Consider the following 18,288-nt stretch of genomic DNA (forward strand, 5'->3'; position numbering starts at 1 on the left):
TCCCGGAGCTGCCCCAGCCTGTCCCCTGCCTGAGCCCAGCCAGCCCTTGCAGCAGGAACATGGGGAGCTTTTCCCTGCCCAAACGATGCTTTTGCCTTTTTACAGGGCTCGAGTCCGTCTTATTTCCATCCTCTCCCTGTCCCGGCATCTCCTGCGGCTGGATGGTTGTTGGCACCAAAGGCAGGTAGTGATACATTTATTGCTTTGTTTCTGGGCTGTCACACTCCATACAGAGTCAGGGGTGGTGCAAAGGCCTTCAGCCACCACTGGAGCAGTCACAGGCAGCCAGTGTTTAACACCTGCCCCATCCTGCCATCTGAAGTGTGCCCTGATTGCTGACCTCCAAGAGAGAAGAGAAGGCTCCAGGGAGAGCTCAGTGCCTAAAGGAGCTCCAAGAGAGCTGGAGAGGGACTCGGGACAAGTCGTGGAGGGACAGGACACAGGAAATGGCTTTCCACTGCCAGAGGGCAGGGGTAGATGGGATATTGGGAAGGAACTCCTCCCTGGGAGGATGGAGAGGGCCTGGCACAGGGTGCCCAGAGAAGCTGTGCCATGGAGAGGTTTCTGCTGAGTCACAAGTGTTGAAGCTCAGATTCCACGTTTTAGGACAGCACAGGATTGTTTTCATGGCAATCTGGGACATAGGGATATTTGAGGTACCACCCACCTCATGGATGGTTACATCAGCAGAAGGATTCTGCATCCTTGTGTTCTCTAACTGATGTCTACAACTCCCTTTTAATCACACTGTAATTTTATTTCCCCCCCTAATTTTAGCTCTGCCATGTTTTTCTGCTTCCCTCTGAAGACTGCAGGTCTCAGCCTCCTATTGCTGTAGTAGCAAACAGCATCTGATTTTCCCTTCTGGCTTTGAATATTCTGTTTGTTGTCTTGGAATCATCATTCCATTCCCCTTCATAGCCCACCTATTCTAGAAGGTAGCATCTAAAAGTGCCATTTTCCTTTCATCTTAACTGTTCAGATGGTGCCATGTGAGTAGATACTTCTCATCTCATGCAAGGGGACATCTTTGAGCCCTCCTTGTTAAAAAGGTCTCTATCAGCTGCAATAAACCTGGTGCTCAGGGATATTTAGAGATCTGGTCCCTTCAAGGAGAGATTCAGTAGGAAAGAAAGCTTTGGAATACCTTAAGCAACAGATTTTGGTGCACTGGCGGATTTTGGTGCAGTTAGCTTTGCTTTGTGTCTGCATAAATGATCAACAGTGGGGTCCCAGGGTTTTTATAGCACAGTTTTGGCTTTATTAAAAATGAAATTGCTGATATCAAACCATCATTACCTAGGTAAATGTTACTGGTCTGTACCAGCAGCATGTGCCAGCTGAGAAATGAGAAAAGCTCCTTTAAACTTCCACTGTCAGCTGCTTTTCTCTGCCAAATTTTGAATTGCTCCACCTTCAAACCCTTCTCTGTAATTACTTCCCATGTAAGATTTTTTTCACCTTCCAAGTGATATTTAAAATAGACTCTTAAACTTTTTATCTCGATTTCTTTCACTGCCTCCCAGCACCAAAGTCCTTTGACACTGGGGGCTCTGCACTTCAGTCCTCTGAAATGGCTTTGCCTCAATAACGTGAGTTTGGAGTAGAATGAAAATAGTCGTGTTTGAGGGCTGGCAGCCCAGCATAAAGATATTTTGGATTTTTCCTGATTTTAAGTGTATATTTCAACCTGTTCCTGCTGTCTCTACAACACAACCTGGGAGGAGCCACAAAAAACCCTGCAGAGCTTTAGGTTGTGAATATGCAGAAAATGAGTCAGTTCTACCAAAATGTCAGCACACAGTCCATCGTGACTGTGAACGGTTTTGTCCAGGGCCGAAGTTCTGGAAATCAGGCTGATCTGCATTGCTGGGGAGAATTCCTATTCCTGCTGCTCTCCAGTGATTTCCAAGCATGATTGGGCTGTGCAGAGGCGCTCCCAGCCCCCACAGTGCCACGTAGGAGCTCCTCCAGCGGTGGGATGGGGACTGGGAAGGGGGAGCCAAACTGGGAGTTGCCGTCTTCCGTCTCCCCTGCTCGTGTAATGAGCGGTTCCAGCTGCCAAAGGGACGCATCCACTCCTCCAGCCCAGCTCCTCCCCTCCAAACCGCACTTGCGCAGGGCAGAACTCGAGTTTCTTTTGTCTGGAGTTATTTCCAGCATGGGTTGACTTTGTGGGTTTAGGGCAGTGCAGGTCCGCTGAGCCTCAAATTAAAAACCACCCAAAGTTTTTGTGACATGGGTGCGATCCTGCAGCCCCCGGGACAGAGCAGAGGGAGATTTCCAGGTTGTTGGTGCAGTGCTTGGAATGGGCCTGGAGAAGCTGCTGGGATGGAGAGCAGGGAAATCCAACTGTACTAGGAGTCCAGTTGTGGGAAACAATCCATGCCCAGCCATGAAACATCCAGATTGGTGCTGTCCTGGTTGTTTGGCTTCTCTTTTCGAGCAGTATTACTAATGCACTTGATTATCTATTGAAGGAGTGTTTTATTTCTGCAAAAGCAGGCAGTGTGTTCTTTGGACAGGACTTTTTAAATATAAACTCCAGCAGCTTTGCACTTTCACCTTACAGTGACCCAGGAGACTCATCCTGTTTTCATGTGCTGGAGACACTCTGTCATCTTCTGTGCTGCTGTGAGGCAGCACTGGTGCAGGGTTTCTGCTTTCCAGGATCGTGGCTGAGGAGGGCAGGGATGCTCAGAGCCAGCACTGAAGAGCCTTAAAATCACCCAGTGCCACCCCTCCCATGGCAGGGATGCCTTCCACTGTCCCACATCGCTCCAAGCCTTGTGCAGCCTGGCCTCGGGCATTTCCATGGATCCAGGAGCAGTCACAGCTTCTTTGGGCACCCTGAGCCAGGGTGTTACCACTCACACAGGATAGGATTCCTTCCCAACATTCCATCTAACCCTGCCCTCTGGCAGTGGAAAGCCATTCCTCCTTGTCCTGTCACTTTCTACTCTTATGAAAAAATCCTCTCCCTCATTTTTCACAAGCCCCCTTTAGGCAGTGGGAGGGGCTCTGAGCTCTCCCTGGATCCCTCTCTGCTCGAGAGCTAGTCAGGACTTGCCTGCTCCTCCAGGTCCCCACATGCAAAGACTTTGGGGGAATTTGGGATCAGCACTTTAATTTCCTCCCTGCACACCCTCCTTTGGCACCTTGAGCTCGTCCATGTGGCCCCAGGCATCCCGGAGCCATGGCTTTGCTGGCACTGCAGTGGGACCCCAGCCCTTTTCCCCCTCTCTGGCTCTCAGCCATGCGCAGCTCTGGCCTGGCAGGAGCTGGGAGGGCCCAGCTTTGTGTGAGCAGACGGCACACAAAGGATGGCAGTGGAGCTGAAAGGCTGCATCCCGTGGATCCGTGCCCTGGCCTGTCTGGAGTGCAGCAGGGAGAGCCAACTCCCCGTGCCAGCCTGCTGTGCCCAGAGCTGGCCACGCCAGCTCCAGGCCTTCGGGGAGCTGACTGCATTTATGTGTCCTGAAGGGGCAGATCCTGTGGATCCTCTGCAAGGCACTGATCTCCCTTTGCTTCCTCAGCAGGTGTGGTGCAGGAGGAAAAGGAAGAGGAAAAGACCTGATGGCTATGGAGCAAATTCCCCATCCGTGGCTTCATCCAGGTATGCTGGGGTGCACAAACCCAGTCCCAGGGAGGACAGGCTACAGAGGCTGCAGCTTTCCCACAGGGCGCAGCGGAGAGAGATTCCCTTGATCCCAGTTTGTAATCCCTGTTTAATACTCTCAGAGAAAAGTTCAAAATCCACAGGGTTTCCTGCCAACACAGCGAGGCAGGGGGGCGGAATTCCTCTGGCGCTTTTGGGTGGAAAGAATGACATCTGTGTGGCCTCAGCAGAGGGCCAGCACGGGTGATGGTGGTTGGACTGCAAGCCCCTGCATCCCACACCTTCCTGGGAGCTGGGCTGTGGCAGGAGGAGATGGGTTCCTTGTGCATGTGGCAGGAGGGATTTGCAATCCCTTGGGAGGACCCACGGGGCTGTGGGGTCCTGGGCCGTTCCTACACTGATCCAGGAGCGCTGGTTTGGGGTCGTGGCAAGCCAAGAGGACTCCAAGATGCCCTTTCCAGGCTAATGTTTGGACTCAGTGCTCCTAGAGGACTTTTCCAACCTCGGACTCTGGGATTCTACGATGAGCACTGGTGATGTGGGCTCCTTACCCTCTCCCTTCTGCCTCAAAGTAACCGGGACTGGCTGGATCCTCCTGAAAGGCAGCCAAAAGGGAAAGCAAGTGCTTGGTTTGTCAGCCACGTCAGCCCCACGGGCGCAGAGGCCATCTGAAGGACAGGATGTGAGAGCACCAGGGCTTTGGGATGCTGCAACGTCAGTTTCCTCACTGGAAGCAGGCAGCAAGGAACGTGCCAGTTCCAGGTTTTCACCCTTTATTACAAAAGACAAGCAGAGGTGGTTGGTTTGATCTGCTCTGCACAGGGTGGAACTGTGGTGGGGCACCTCTCTTGTTAAAAGCTGCGTTCACTCTGCTGCAGCGAGCTCTCCCTTGTCTCTTCCTGGCGTTTTCCAGGAGCACATGGGAATGTGGAAGGTCTGGGCTCTGCCTGCCCGTCCCATTTGGTGGAAGCTGAGAGGAGGCTCAGCCCCACACTCTCCCCCCTCAGCGTTTCAGCCTCTCCCGAGGAAACCGGGATGTAAAAGGAAACCGCTTATTCTGGAGCCAGCCAGGGAACAGCAACGCCCCTAAAGCCGAGCCTGGCTTGGAGAGGGATCCTCAGGCAGCCAATCTTCTCCCTCCAGCACAGCACTGCTCAGGCTGGGAGGCGGGGTGGGCTCAGCCTGTGCTGTGTGTGCAAGTGTGTCACACATCTGCCTGTCTCCCCAGTGCCACTGCTGTCCCTAAAAGTGTCTTCCTTGTTGGGGATGGGGTTCCCAACAAGCCGAGCCCTAAAACTGCCCCTGTTGATGCCAGAGGAAGGAGGGGGCTGAGTGCAGGAGGGGCTGGGGGTTTTGCTGCTTTGGGGACTTTGGGGGGTTGGAGCAGCAGTTTGAAGGCAGGGAAGGAGGAGGGGAGGGATGAATCCCAGGAAAGACATGCTGGGCTCAGCACTGGGCAGCGGCCCAGCAGGAATAAACAACGAGTGCAATCCTCCTTAGCAGAGTGCTGAGGATGTGCAAGCAAAGGGATGCTTAGGAAGGGCCTGGCAGCCTCTCTGTCCGTTCTGCTCTTGCAGAGGCAACAGGAAAGCTGCCCAGAGAGATACAGCAGGAATCACAGGGTCTCAGACTGGTTTGGGGTGGAAGTAATGCCAAAGTCCATCCAGTGCCACCCCTGCCATGAGCAGGGACACTTCCCACTGTCCCAGGCTGCTCCCAGCCCCATCCAACCTGGTCTTGGACACTGCCAGGGATCCAGGGGCAGCCACAGCTTCTCTGGGCACCCTGTGCCAGGGCCTGCCCACCCTCCCAGGGAACAATTCCTTCCCCATATCTAATCTAAAATCTCTCCTTTAGTGTAAACCACACAGGAAAAAGGGTTTCATCCTTCCCTAGTTTCCAAGAACCATGGTGGGCCCAACCCTGGGGATGTTATGCTGATCTGGTGGGACCAAGCCAGTTTGTGTCCAGATCTGAGCTGCTGCAGCTTTGGGATGACAAAATGCACCCACCTGGGAGGCAAATATCCCTTACCATAGGTCCAGGCTGGGTCAGGGGGCTTAACCCATAGCGTGGCACTTTAGGAGGTGTCTGCAAGAGGCCAGGATGTATTCCAGGATGTAGCTCCAAGGCCAGAGACCCTTAGGAAAAAAGTGACATCTTCCCTGTGTCCCCACATGAAACCCCACTTAGCCTGAACACTCTTGCCTGCTTCACGTATGCCAGCTGAAAACTGTAGTGTGTTTTTCCCAGCTACTGTACAGATTCCCCACAAAAATCTGGCAGGGAAGAAGTGGCAGATTTCTGGAAGATTCAAGGAGCCCACATGATGCAACCCTGCTGCATCCTTGCAGAGCGACGCCTGCTCCTGGCAGCTTCAGAAGGAGCCGCTCACATTTTATTCCAGCTGCCAGTGGGCTGCATCCACACATTAAGGGCTTTCCCAGGGTCACATCCCTGTGCTGCCACAGAGAGTTATGTTAATTTTAGAAGCAAACCCCGCTCTGTGTTTTCCGTTTTCCGTCTTTTGTCACTTGCAGGGAGGAAAGCTGTGGATTGCTCAGTGAGCTTTTCTCTGTTTCCCGTTCCAGAATGAAGTTAGAAAGGCTTTTTTCTGATCTTCCCAAATGCATTTAGAAACTCACAGGCATGTTCAGTTTTGGGAATAGTCACGCACTTGGCAGTAAGAACAGCAAATATGGATCCTGGAGCAAGGGAAGCTCCGTGGCTGTTGGATGGCATCTGCCAGCTGAGTCACACAAGGCAGATCTGACTCATCTGATCTGCATCTGCAGATGTCCCAGGCTTTTATAAAGTTGGGCAAGGCTGATTATCCTCTCTAACAGTTGGGGAGACTGAGGCATGGAGGGTGAGTTTAGGGCAGAGTCAGAGCCAGGCTGGTTTGTGCTGCTTTCCTTCTCCACAGGATGCTGAGGACATGATAGGGAGTCCCAGAGGCACCTTCTCCCTCTCTGCACACACAGTCTGCTGAGGGCTGGGAGCCCAGGATGTGGAGCTGCTCTGTGTGGGATTCTCCCAGCTCCAGTCTCATCTAGCAGAGATGGATCTCATGGCCAAGGGGTCCTCTGGATTTACAGAGCAGCCTCTGTATCCTCGTCTTCCCTCCCTGCTCCTGGTTACTCTGCCATAAACCCCAAGCAGGAACAAGCTCTGCTTTGTGTCTTTGTAGCCTGTGGGACCATGATTGATGCCTTTCTCCAACGTGGATGCCCAAACTGTGGGAGAGATGCAGGAGCTGCCTCTCTCTGCACTTCCAGGCAGCACACTCCAAGCTCCTGGCCCAGCACTCAGCACATTGAACATCTCCTGCAGATCCCTGGATCTGACAGGCTGTTCCCAACACTGGAGGAGGCATCAGAGCTGCTGAATTTGGCTTTCCACAGAAGGTCTCTTGTTCAGCCTGGGCCAGAGGTGCTTGGGAGAGGTGGGTGGGAGGTTTGGATGAATGAGGATCGTTGTTTCACTCCTGATTCCCTTCAGGAGGGATGCTGGATGTTTCCCAGCTGTGCACAAACAGCTTGGATTCAGTCTTAGAAATCATTTGCACTTCGGGACTCTGTCGGCTCTGACGTCAAGACCTGAATCCCCCTGGGATCACTCCTGGTTTGGGACCCAGGGGATGCTGTGGTTACAAAGTCACATGTGAATCAAAGCCTCTTACAGCTGCCCTCCTCCTCTCCTGCATGGATCTGCCTTAGCCCCATCCAGTTGGGAATTATTTCAAGCTCCTTTGCTGCCTGAACACAGAGAAGCAGCAGCAAAGAACTTAAGGCAGCTCCTGAGTTTTGAAGAGTTCAGGATGCGAGTCATGGCTGCAGTTTAGTGGGAGGGAAACACTCAGATCCTGGACTTCCAAGGGCTTCTGTTGGATATGGAATATCCAGTTCTGGTTATTGTAGTTTCCAATGACAAAGCTGTGTGCTGGACACACAAAATAATGGAGAAACTGCAATTTGTGCATTGTGGGATTGTCTTCATTTTCCAAAGTCCCCCCCAATCCAGAAATATCTTCAGTGACTGTGATGGTGCCTGTCTTGATGAATTAACAATTTAACTATGATTTCCTCCCTAATTCCAGTTAATAGAGAAATTGGATCTGCTGGAGGCAAGTTCATCAACTGTGGGATGCACAATGAATCTGCTCTGGGCTCTGTCTCTGATTCACCATGTGCCATGAATCCAGCAACTCACTGCTGCCTGAAGCTTTCCTGACTTCCCTGCCATTTCCCTGTGGTCACCCTGTGGAAGCAGGTATGAAGGGGAAGGTGGGACAGGATGGGGGAACACCCAAAAGGCCCTGCAGGAATCTTGGGCACCACAGGGCTGATGCGGAGTCAGTGCAAACAAATCCTTATGGGTGTGAGAAGCGCTGGGTGCTTGGCACCGTGCACTCCAGAGGTCCTTTAGGGCCTCATCACCTGTGTTGTCCCATTAGCTGGAAGATCCCAGTGCTCTGGCTTCAGCTAAACAGGTGATTGTCTGCCTTGGTGCCAGCCCTGCATCCCTGGGGCAGCAGGACCACTGTCCTGAGGGTGGGATCAGGGTGAAAAAGCTCCTCCAGCCTTGACTGCCACCAGGGCTTCCGTCTCTGGTCCCAGCTCCAATCCCACGCCCTGAATCCTGCACTGGGAATACACTTCTGGCTCTGTGGGGCTGTGGCCAAGAGTTTCCCATGCTTCAGAAAGTGCCATAAAGCCACAACAAACAGCACAGCCCCTGCACTGCTGGCCCTGAGCTCCCCTGGTCCCCAGTGCAGCTGCTGCTTAAACACTTGGGAGAATGAGAATATTTAGGATTTCTGGGCTGCAGAAGTGTCAGTGTGGAAAAGGCTGCACCAAGGCAGAGAGACCAGCGGAAACGAATGGATTTAAAAATAGTGGAGAACAGAGAGGGGCTGGCTGGGATTTGGGAGCGCACAGATCCAATTAGGGAGCTGCAGGACTCGTTTAGACCCTGCTCCCATCCCTGGGCACAGCTTCCTTCCCCTGCAGAGATCCCCCGTGGCCCTGGCACTGCTCCCCTTTCGGGCGTTCCCCAGGGAGCAGATCCCACCCAGCCCCACGACATCCCCTCCGTGCATCCCCAAACCCAAACCGAGCCCCTCTGCGGGGCTGGGCTCTGGCAGAGCCCCGGCTGATTCCCCCAGGGAATCTCTCCCGAGCCTGGGGAGCCGCCGCTGCCCCGGGCAGGGACATTCCGTGTCCTCCCGCTCTGTGTCCCAGGTCCCGTGTCCCGGTCTCGCTGCTCCCCCCGCTGCCCGGCTCCGGCACCATCCCGGGCTGGCTCCAGCCCTCCCCAGCCTCCAATCCCTGCGGGAGGAGCGGGAAGGGCTCGGTCTGCGCCGCCCAGCCCCGGCACTGCGGCTTGGGAGCCCCCCTCTGCCCGGGAGAGGGGTCTCTCCTCCCACTCGCCCTGGGAATGATGCTCTTCCAGGCCAGTCCTCCCTGCTGGAAAGAGAAAAACAGAGCCAAGAGGAGTAACAAGGCTAGCAGGAGCCAGGAGGGAGAAAGGGAAGCAAAGATGGACGTAGAAACACCTGGCATTTTTGCTTGTTTGTTGTTTTTTTCCTTGTTTTGGGTTGGAAAGGACCTTAAAGGATCACCCAGTGCCATTCCCTGCCATGGGCAGGGACACCTTCCACTATCCCAGGTTGTTCCAAGCCCTGTCCAGCCTGGCCTGGAAGGGGAACTGAACTCATTTCAGACTCTGCCAAATATAATTTCAACTGTGATTTATTAGATTGATCACTAGAAATAAGATGATGGCAGTACAGATAACCCCAAACTGTGGGAGCATGACAGGAGATTCCTTATGTCTTTCCAGGTTTCAGTTTCAAAGATGTTGTTCTGCTTGGGAGCAGAGAGAGGGAGTCCTTCTCCTTCTCTTTGAGGGACGTGCAGGATCCTCTCTTCTCCTGAAGAGGGTTCCCCAGGCTGCCCAAATCCCTCCCAGGCAGGGCTGGGGATGCAGGGGAGAGGCAAGGAACAAATGGGATCTGCAGGAGAATCTTGGCAGAAAGTCTGTAGGGATGGGAGTGACTTAGAGCAGCTCTCGTGTGAAATCACACAATCGCAATGGCACAGAATGGTTTGGGGCAGAAGGGACCCTAAAGCTCCTCCAGTCCCACCCCCTGCCAGGGGCAGGGACACCTTCCAGGCTGCTCCAAGCCCTGTCCAGCCTAGCTGTGGACACTTCCAGGGACCCAGGGGTAGCCACAGCTTCTCTGTTTTTGGGACATGTCCATGTGTCCTGAGGGATGTGCCAGGATGCACAAGGCAGGCAATCCCTTTAGGAGGGAATGGGAAGGGCTGGCTTCCTACAAGACACAAGGGATTTGCAGTGATACCCTTCAGGTCTCCCACTCAGCTCTAAGTCAGAACTGCAGCCTCCCAGTAGACAACACCCAGAAAAGGGGGTTTGGCTTGTAGGGAAGTGTTTTATTTCCTTTAATTAACTGGATCTGAGCTGGATGGAGCCCAAGCGTGGTCAGCGGTGAGCCCCGAGCTGTGCATGATCAGAGCTGACAGCCCCAGTGGTGCTGGTACCAATGCCAGCAAACCCCAGTGATCCACCTGAAAAACCCCTGCAGCTCTGACAGAAAACATTCATGTTCAGGGGATGGATATTGGAAATGAAACCTCAGCAGCAGTTCCTGTTCAGATCCCTTCCTCTCCTGACTTTGCAGTTGCCAGCAGTGAGGAAAATCCCTGCAGAGTAACTCAGGGATTGCTTACAGCCCCTTGCCTTGGGATAACCAAGTGAACCAGCAAGTTTTACCCTGTATCTATCCAGGATAGAGAAATTAGGGCCTGTCAGGGTTCTTAGAGCCTGGCTGGGGTGACTTGCCTGTGCACACAGCTCCAGATGCCTCCCGCTCGCCTTCCTTCAGGACACGGGAGCTGCTGGACGAAGGGAGAATTTGTTATTTGTTATTCCCTGACACAGAGGCGTTTGTTATTCCCTGCCACAGTCCATCAGCAGGCTGCCTTCCCAAGGAGCTGCAGCTCAGGGGCTTGTCTTGGAGGGAGGAGCTGCTTTATCATGGCATGGCAGCTGGCCCAGGGAAGAGCTGGAAGACAGCTGGGATTTATTCCGAAGCCGAGTTCTGCTCCTGTGGGGAGGCCAGGGGTCAGAGAGATGAGCCAGGCTGCAGGAGGGAGGCAGGGAGAGGCTTTCACACTCCTGTGAGCACTCCAGCACTGCATATCCAGCCCAGCCTGGCAGGCAGGTCCCAGCCCTGATGCTCTCATCCCAGTTCCCAGAGTCCTGTGCCTTTCCCTGGCCTCGGCTCGGCAGGAGCACAGGGTTGGTGATGCTCCATCAGCTCCATGCCCAGCCTGATCTGTGCTTGCTGTCCACCCTCTCTGCACCCCCATGTGTTTCTCTTGGGGAGTCCTGTTCTGTCTCCAAACCCCTTCTGCTTCCAAAGGATTTATTTCCTCACTCCCAGCTCCCCTTTCCATCCTATAAACGGAAAGGCTTAGGCAGGCACCGCTGCACATTTCGAGCTGTGTGACCACGAGATTTGCTGCAGCCAGCCCAGTCAGCTGATCCAGCCACACTCATTCAAGGAATCATTTTCCACTGACGTCCAAGCTGTGGCTGCCCAGAGTGGGGGGGAAAAAAAGGGAGACTTGGTGTGTTTGGGATAACTGGTGAAGGCAAAGCACACCTGGAGAGGGGGACATATCTCTGCCCTTCCTATATCCCGAGCTGCTGCATCTGTCAGGGTAAGCAGTTGTAGGATGAAGCTATGAACCAAAACAGGGTAGATTTAGATGGGATATTGGGAAGGAATTCTTGGCTGTGAAGGTGGTGAGGCCCTGGCACAGGGTGCCCAGAGAAGCTGTGGCTGCCCCTGGATCCCTGGCAGTGTCCAAGACCAGGCTGGATGGGATTTGGAGCAACCTGGGGTAGTGGGAAGTGAAACTGGATGAGCTTTAAGGTCCCTTCAACCCAAACCAGTCTGTGATTCTGTGATTTTGTTAAATTCCTGAGAATCAGGTCCTCCTCTGGACTCTTTGCTTCCACCTTCAGCTTTCCAAGATCTCATTCTGGGTTGTGTACCTTGAGAAATTGGGGTGTGCCCCCAAGGCTACCCTGGACCTACCAAATCCCACAGGGTTGGATCCCTTGTTGTGATGTGGATCTGAGTTAAGGTCCCATGTCACAGCACCAGCCCTGGCAGCTCCTGCTGCTGTGGGCTGCAGGACCAGGCTCTGCTGGGTGGCCAGGGCAAGAGGCCCCTTCTGCCCCTGTGGCTTTGCCACTTGGCCTGGAGGAGAACTGGAGGTGGAAAGTGAGTGACTGCAGCTTCAGCAGATGCTTATCCCATGAATCACGGGCTACCTGGCTGCGTGGCCATCCCCGGACAGCTCCTGCTGGACCTGTTTGTGCACATGCAGCTGATCCGAGGTTTCCTGGGAGGGCTGAGCTCCCTCACGTGCCCTGCCCAGTCCTGGTTGCACCTCGAGGCCACCACAGGGACAACTGGCACACGAGATGTCTCTCTTTTGATGCTCGGTCTCCCCGCCCTCATGATGGGGCAGCTCTGCCCAGCATTCCAGAACTCCCCTCCCCTCCTTCCCAAAAGCCAGCTGGGAAGGAGTGGGCACCTCTTGGACATGTCCCTGCACAGCTGCTGCCAGCTGAAATCTTGGGGATTCAGGGAAGCTCTCTGCTTCTGGGCTGATCTTAAGCTGCCCTCACCCCTTGCTGCCGTTGGGGGAAGATCTCCAGGCAGAGAGAGGGGCAGGAGGGGATGGGTGAGAGGGAAATTCCTGCCAGGAATGAGTCAGCCCCACGTGCCAAGCATGGAAAAAGCAACTGCTCCCATCCTGCTGCGGTGCTGGGGCAGAGGGGATCCCTCATTCCTTTGGAATCCCTTTAGGGACAGGCTTTGTATTTTCCTGCTTTAGGGTAGCTCAGGCTGGAGTTTCACCCAGCTTAGGGAGAAGCAGTAGAGCCAGGTGTCAGATCCCAAATGACTTCCCAATTCCTGGCTGGTGAGGCACAAAGCACAGGGTGACTTTGTCTGGTTTGCCCACATCCTTTGTGTCATTTTAAACTGAGGGGAGAGATTTTAGATTAGATATTGGCAAGAACTTCCTCCCTGGGAGGGGGGGGGAGGCCCTGGCACAGGGTGCCCAGAGCAGTTGTGGCTGCCCCTGGATCCCTGGCTGTGTCCACAGCCAGGTTGGACAGGGCTTGGAGCAGCCTGGGACAGTGGAAGGAGTCCCTGCCCATGGCAGGGGTGGCACTGGGTGGTCTTGGAGTTCTTTTCCTACCCAAAACAAGAAAAAGGGAAAACATTTATTTCTGCTTCCCACCCTGCTTAGCATTAAATTTTCTGAAAGATTCTCCTGCACAGGAGCATCCTTCTGAGCAATATGAGATTTGCAGGAAACATCCCCTGCTTGTGCAAAAAGCCAAAACTCTCCTGCCTAAAAAACAGTTTTAAATCAAGGAGTAGTGGAGATGGTTTAGGCAGAGAGGGAGCGGCACTAAACCAGCTTTGAGCATGGCTTTTGGGCCTGTGATGGAGCTGCACAGCATAATCCAAACTTAACTTTGCTGTGGTGCAGGATTCATGCTCTGAGAAAATAACAAACCACCCCCTTGGGCTGAATCTGGGGCTGATGGCTGGAATTTGAGGAAATCCTGTGAGTTTCTAATCTTAGGCTGCCTTTTCCCTAGGTAGTTTATTCCTTTAAATAGAAAGGCTTAAATGGGATTGACTCCTACAATCCTTCTGGCCTGGCTGAGCTGTAATCTTTAATGGGCAGGGATGTCACATCTCACATCCCTCCCGCTTCTGCCATGAAGGGAGAACACTCAGGAGCCCTCACTTTCTCAGGTGTCACCTGGAGGTCTGTCCCAGCTCCATCCTGCCCCCTTGGAACGGCAGGAAAGGACCTTGGTGTCTGACAGGATCCCAGGGGAAGTCTGGAGCTGTGTCAGGGCAGGTTTATGTTGGCTTTAGGAAAGGTTCTTCCCCCAGAGGGTGCTGGGCACTGCCCAGGCTCCCCAGGGAATGGGCACAGCCCCGAGGGTGCCAGAGCTCCAGGAGCCTTTGGACAGCTCTGCCAGGGATGCCCAGGGTGGGATTTTGGGGTGTCTGTGCAGGGCCAGGGATTGGACTGGACCATTTCCCAGGACTAAGGGAGGAGAAACGCCAAGTGTGGTGCTCTGACTCACACACAAAACAGATCAGGGAGCTTTGTCCCCCACCATGTGCAATGGCATGAGAAAACAGCTTTTTTAGGATGGCCAGTTGTGGATCTGAATGTCCATTTAAATTTCAGATCTCCAGGAGAACCATCCACCTCATCCCTGGTGAGCAGATCCAGGTTCCTCCAGTTTTCCAGCAGGATTTGCAGTAGGTGGTCACAGACCCGAGAGCTTGGCAGCTTTTTCAGTGGTGCTGTTTGCTGCAGAAACCACGTATTTCTATCCTTGTATGGAACAATCACATCCTGAAGAAAACCAGGATTTGTGCAGCCAAGCTGACTTTGCAAGTGCCACCACGCTTTGCAGCTGCCAAGACACTGACCCTGGATTTCCTGATCCTCTTCAAATCCTTCCTAAACCAATCCTGGGCCAGAGCAGCACGTCCTGGAGGACAGCTCCCAGTCCATTTTTCCCATACCAGGATCTCCTTATCTCTGTACATCCCTGTCCTGAGGGTCCTTGGCTGCCCCAGCCTGCCCTGAGTGTCTCCCCATGGGCACAGGGGAGGCCCAGTGGAGCCTTCTCCCACCACCCTGCCTTGGAGCACGTGGGACGTTCAGTGCTCCTGGGAGGTTGGGATGAATCAGAGTTTGCACGTCCTGAGTCACTCCAGGGAGTTGCCAGAGAGGAGGGGGGGATGCCCAGGGTCATCTGGGGGTGTAAATATCCCAGGAAATTGTATCTGAAAGAAAATTCCCATTGAGGGGTCACCACCTTGCAGGGCTGCTTTCAGCAGGGCCACCACCATGGAGCAGGAGTGTCACTCCATGAGAAAAAGTTATTTCCTGGCCCTGCTTCCGTGTGAATCCTTTCAGATGGCCCATAGCTGATTATTTGGGAGGGGGTGCCACATCCCCAAGCCACGGCTCTCCTTGGAAACTTCCTGGGATATGCCAAGGGGTTCCTCTTGGCAGCTCCCTCAGAGCAAGTTTGTGGAACCATGGCATCCATCGTGCCAGGGAGGCTGTGGAGGAATGCCAGGCAAGTCCTCGAAGCAAGGCTTTTGGGATGTCTTTTGAATAGAATTAATTCCCAGTCCTCCCACTGATTGCAGTTTTTATAACTATTTGGGGGGTTTTTTTGAGCTAGAGATGCTCCTGAGCTCATGTGATGGCTTTGGGAGTGGATTGGCTCGGGAGTCCATCCCTGGTGCTCAAAGGAGGTTTAAGATTTAAAGGGGAGAGGGGACACCCCTGGTGACACCCCAGGCACCTGGATGTCCTCTGTGCCTTGATGAACAGCACAGGGTGCTTCAAACACACACCCAGGCTTTAGATTTTCACCTCCATTTCTAGCCTGAATGGAATAAATTCCCAGGTCAAGAAGAGCTGGAAGAACCACCCCAGGATTTTTTTTTGTTCTCCGAGTCCCTGCCTTTAACGTGAGCTAAATTTTCTCTGCTTGCTCACAGCAGAGGCTGAGCAGGGAGTGAGGCCAGAAAAACAGGGGGTCATGTCAGACTTCCTTTTTTTCTCCTCTTAACACTGAAATAAAAATACATCCCAAGCTTGTTTCGGGATTAACAAGAAAAAAAATTCCTCTTGATGGGAACCATCTGTGGCCGGGAGATGCCGGCTGCTCTCTGCCTCCCACCCTCACACAGACGCCGTCGTTCGGGGTGTGTTCTTCTCCCAAATATTATTCCTCTCATCCCTGTGCTGCTGGGAGGAATCCCAGCTATTTAAGGAGGCTTTTCTGCCAGCAGTTCAAAGCAGCAGCAGCCCGTGGCACCTATGGAGGATAATGTTTGCTCTGCTCATTATGGCCCCAGCGCCCAGCACAGCTTGCTGGTGGCTGCTGGGCTCGGAGGGTGAACTCTGCAAGTGCCTTGGTTGTCACCTCTGCACCCCAGACGTCACCTCGGGGTCAAAGCAAACATCTCGAGGCCTCTCCTGCCCGTGCCACAAAGCAGGAGGGGAAATCCGCCCCGAGGAGTGGAGATTCCCTGGCTCTGCCTCTGCTGTGCTGCTGGAAACGAGGGGGTTGCTGGCGGTCCCGTCGTGGTGTGGAAGAATGAGCTGATTTCTGGGTGGAACTTGACCCCAGCTGAGCTTTTGGGGTGGGAAATGCAATTTCTGGGCTGCGATGGCAACGGGAGGGTGAAGAGGTGCCTTTGCAGCATCAGAAACTCCAGAGAGATTTGGAGCAGGGAGAAGCCTTCAAGGCCAGGAAGAGGAGAGGAAGCTCAAGGTGAAGGCAGCAGAATCCAGGGCAGGTCTGGCCCCAGGAGGAAAGGCTGGAAGAGTTTCTCTGCTCCCTCCATGCAGCTGAGGAGGCTGCCTGGCTGAAATGTCTCCTCCTGGCATCAGCTCCTGGCAGGTTGAGCAGGAAGCTGGGAGCAAGACAAGCCCAACAGGTCCTGGGCTGTGAAGCCTCCTGGATGGCAGCAACCAAGAGCTGAACTGAAATGGGCACAAAGGAGCATTCTGGAGGCTTGCCCAAACCTGGCTGGATGAAGGACTTTTGTGTGGGCCTGGACATCTTCAGAGTGGTCCAGGCTTGGCCTAGGAGGTGGTTGGATTCATTGGGAGAAAGGAGGGCAGGACATTTAGGCCTTGCTTACCCTGCCCTCCTGTTTGTCCCTCAATGTGGGAACCCCCCGGTTCCTGTAGTCTCCCAGGACCGAGTTCATCCTCACCTCTCCTCCATGGAACCCAGCATGAGCTGGTTGGAGTGAAGGATGCTGCTCCCTCCTTCCCCAGATGAAGGTAAAATGCTTCCCATCTTTGAGGCTGGAAAAATCCATCCCCCAGACAAGGGCTTGGCCCTGCAGCCAGGGGTGCAGCCCACGCTCCCATGCCAGGAATGTGGGATGTTCTGGTGCTGCTTTGCCCAGCCCTGCTCTGACCACAGGCTGGGAACAGAATATTCCTGGCTGCTCTCAGAATATTCCATGAATCTGTGAATCCATGGCTGTTGTAAGCTGGTGGCGTGCAAGGAGAGCTCATCCTTCCAAGATCTTTTAACAAATCCCTCCTGGGCCAAACGTACCCCCAAATGCCACTCTGGCTTTAACAGAGAAGGGTGTTCGTGCACAGTTACTGGTGCTCGGAAAGCTGAATGCAGGTGCTGTGCTTCACCCATCAGAAAGCAATTTACAGATTAAATTTGTAGAAATTTTTACGAACTGCTGGAACAGCATCACGTAGAACAACATTACATCGGAACAGGAAGAAAAATTGCTGTTGTTTTAGTGGAAATGGAGGGAAATGGATTCATGTAACATTTTTAAGACGGTGAGGTTTTGAACTCGGGGATTTAATTTCAGCAGCGTTTGTGCGCACACGCTCCAGCCCAGGCAGGCTGAGCTGAGGCCGGGACGGGTTTTTTGTCCCCCGTAATGGGGTCAAACCCCACATCTCCATCTGAGAAAACACTGGGATGGAGAGGATCAGAACACTGATGCTCCCACTGGCCTGGCTGAAAAACAGGGGCTTTGTTCAGGGCTCCAGGTCAGGGGTTTTATTTCAGTACCTGCAAAGGAGCTATGAGAAGAATGCAGCAGGTTCCTCCCGGCCCGGAGAAATGCAGAGATATCTCCAAAGGTGTTTAATATTAACTGGAGCAGGGCACATCCCCAAAGGGTTTGATTGTGAGCCTATCTGTGTTTGTATCCAAACATCACCTGCAGATCCATAACGTGGCCAGAGCCGGCGCAGGTGAAAGTCCTCCTGGAGGGAGCCGGATCGATGATGGGTTTGTCAATAAAGATCATCCCGTGCTGGCACCAGGAATGTGATCCATGAGCCCAGACCTTCCTGAGCAGCAGAGAACAAAGGCCTCGGCCAAAAGGCTCTGATGAATGTGTTGGTGAAGAGGAGAGGGCTGGCTGGGCAGGGAGCAGAGGGAACAAAGCAGCCCTCTGTGCAGCCAGCGAGCGGCTCCTGGGAGAACGCCGGGATTTGCTTTCCAGGGTGGAGTGAGGGGAGCTCCTCCAGCAACAGCCACTGGGATTTTGATGCAAGCAAAGGTTTGGCCTTCACACTCACCCTCTCTGACTCTTCTGGTCAGATGTTATCAGAAGCACTTTTTGATAAAGCTCTTTCTCACAGGGCAGGGAAGTATTGCACCACCGAATGACATATTTATTTCCTTCCTTGCTGTTTCAGCTGCATTTGTTTATTAAGTGGACTGCTCTTAGAAAATGCTATTAAACAAAGTTTAATTTCAAACCAGTTAGTTCAGAGATGGCTTTATTTACGTGCCCTAAAGTTCTCCCAATATATCTGCAATCATGGAATCACTAAGGCTGGAAAAGACCCCCAAGATTGTCACATTTACTAACTTTTGACCAAATCCCACCATGCCCCTACACCATATCGTGAACTGCCACACCAGTGTGATTTTTTTACTATGTTTTGTGATTTTTTTCCCCACAGGACACTTGTGTTTATCCTATGCTTGATACTGAGAGCAGG

At 53.3% G+C, this 18,288-nt stretch overlaps 1 long non-coding RNA gene across 1 annotated transcript; it reads left to right on the forward strand.

The window, feature by feature from the left end:
- The first annotated feature begins 27 nt into the window (after positions 1 to 27).
- LOC120749148 (uncharacterized) lies at positions 28 to 18,044 on the forward strand. The gene is made up of 4 exons (XR_005699557.2): positions 28 to 184; positions 3,537 to 3,616; positions 7,719 to 7,891; positions 13,945 to 18,044. It is a non-coding gene; the product is annotated as an uncharacterized LOC120749148 (long non-coding RNA).
- Positions 18,045 to 18,288: the final 244 nt, after the last annotated feature.

Source organism: Hirundo rustica, chromosome 2, assembly GCF_015227805.2.
Source record: "Hirundo rustica isolate bHirRus1 chromosome 2, bHirRus1.pri.v3, whole genome shotgun sequence".
Taxonomy (NCBI): domain Eukaryota; kingdom Metazoa; phylum Chordata; class Aves; order Passeriformes; family Hirundinidae; genus Hirundo; species Hirundo rustica.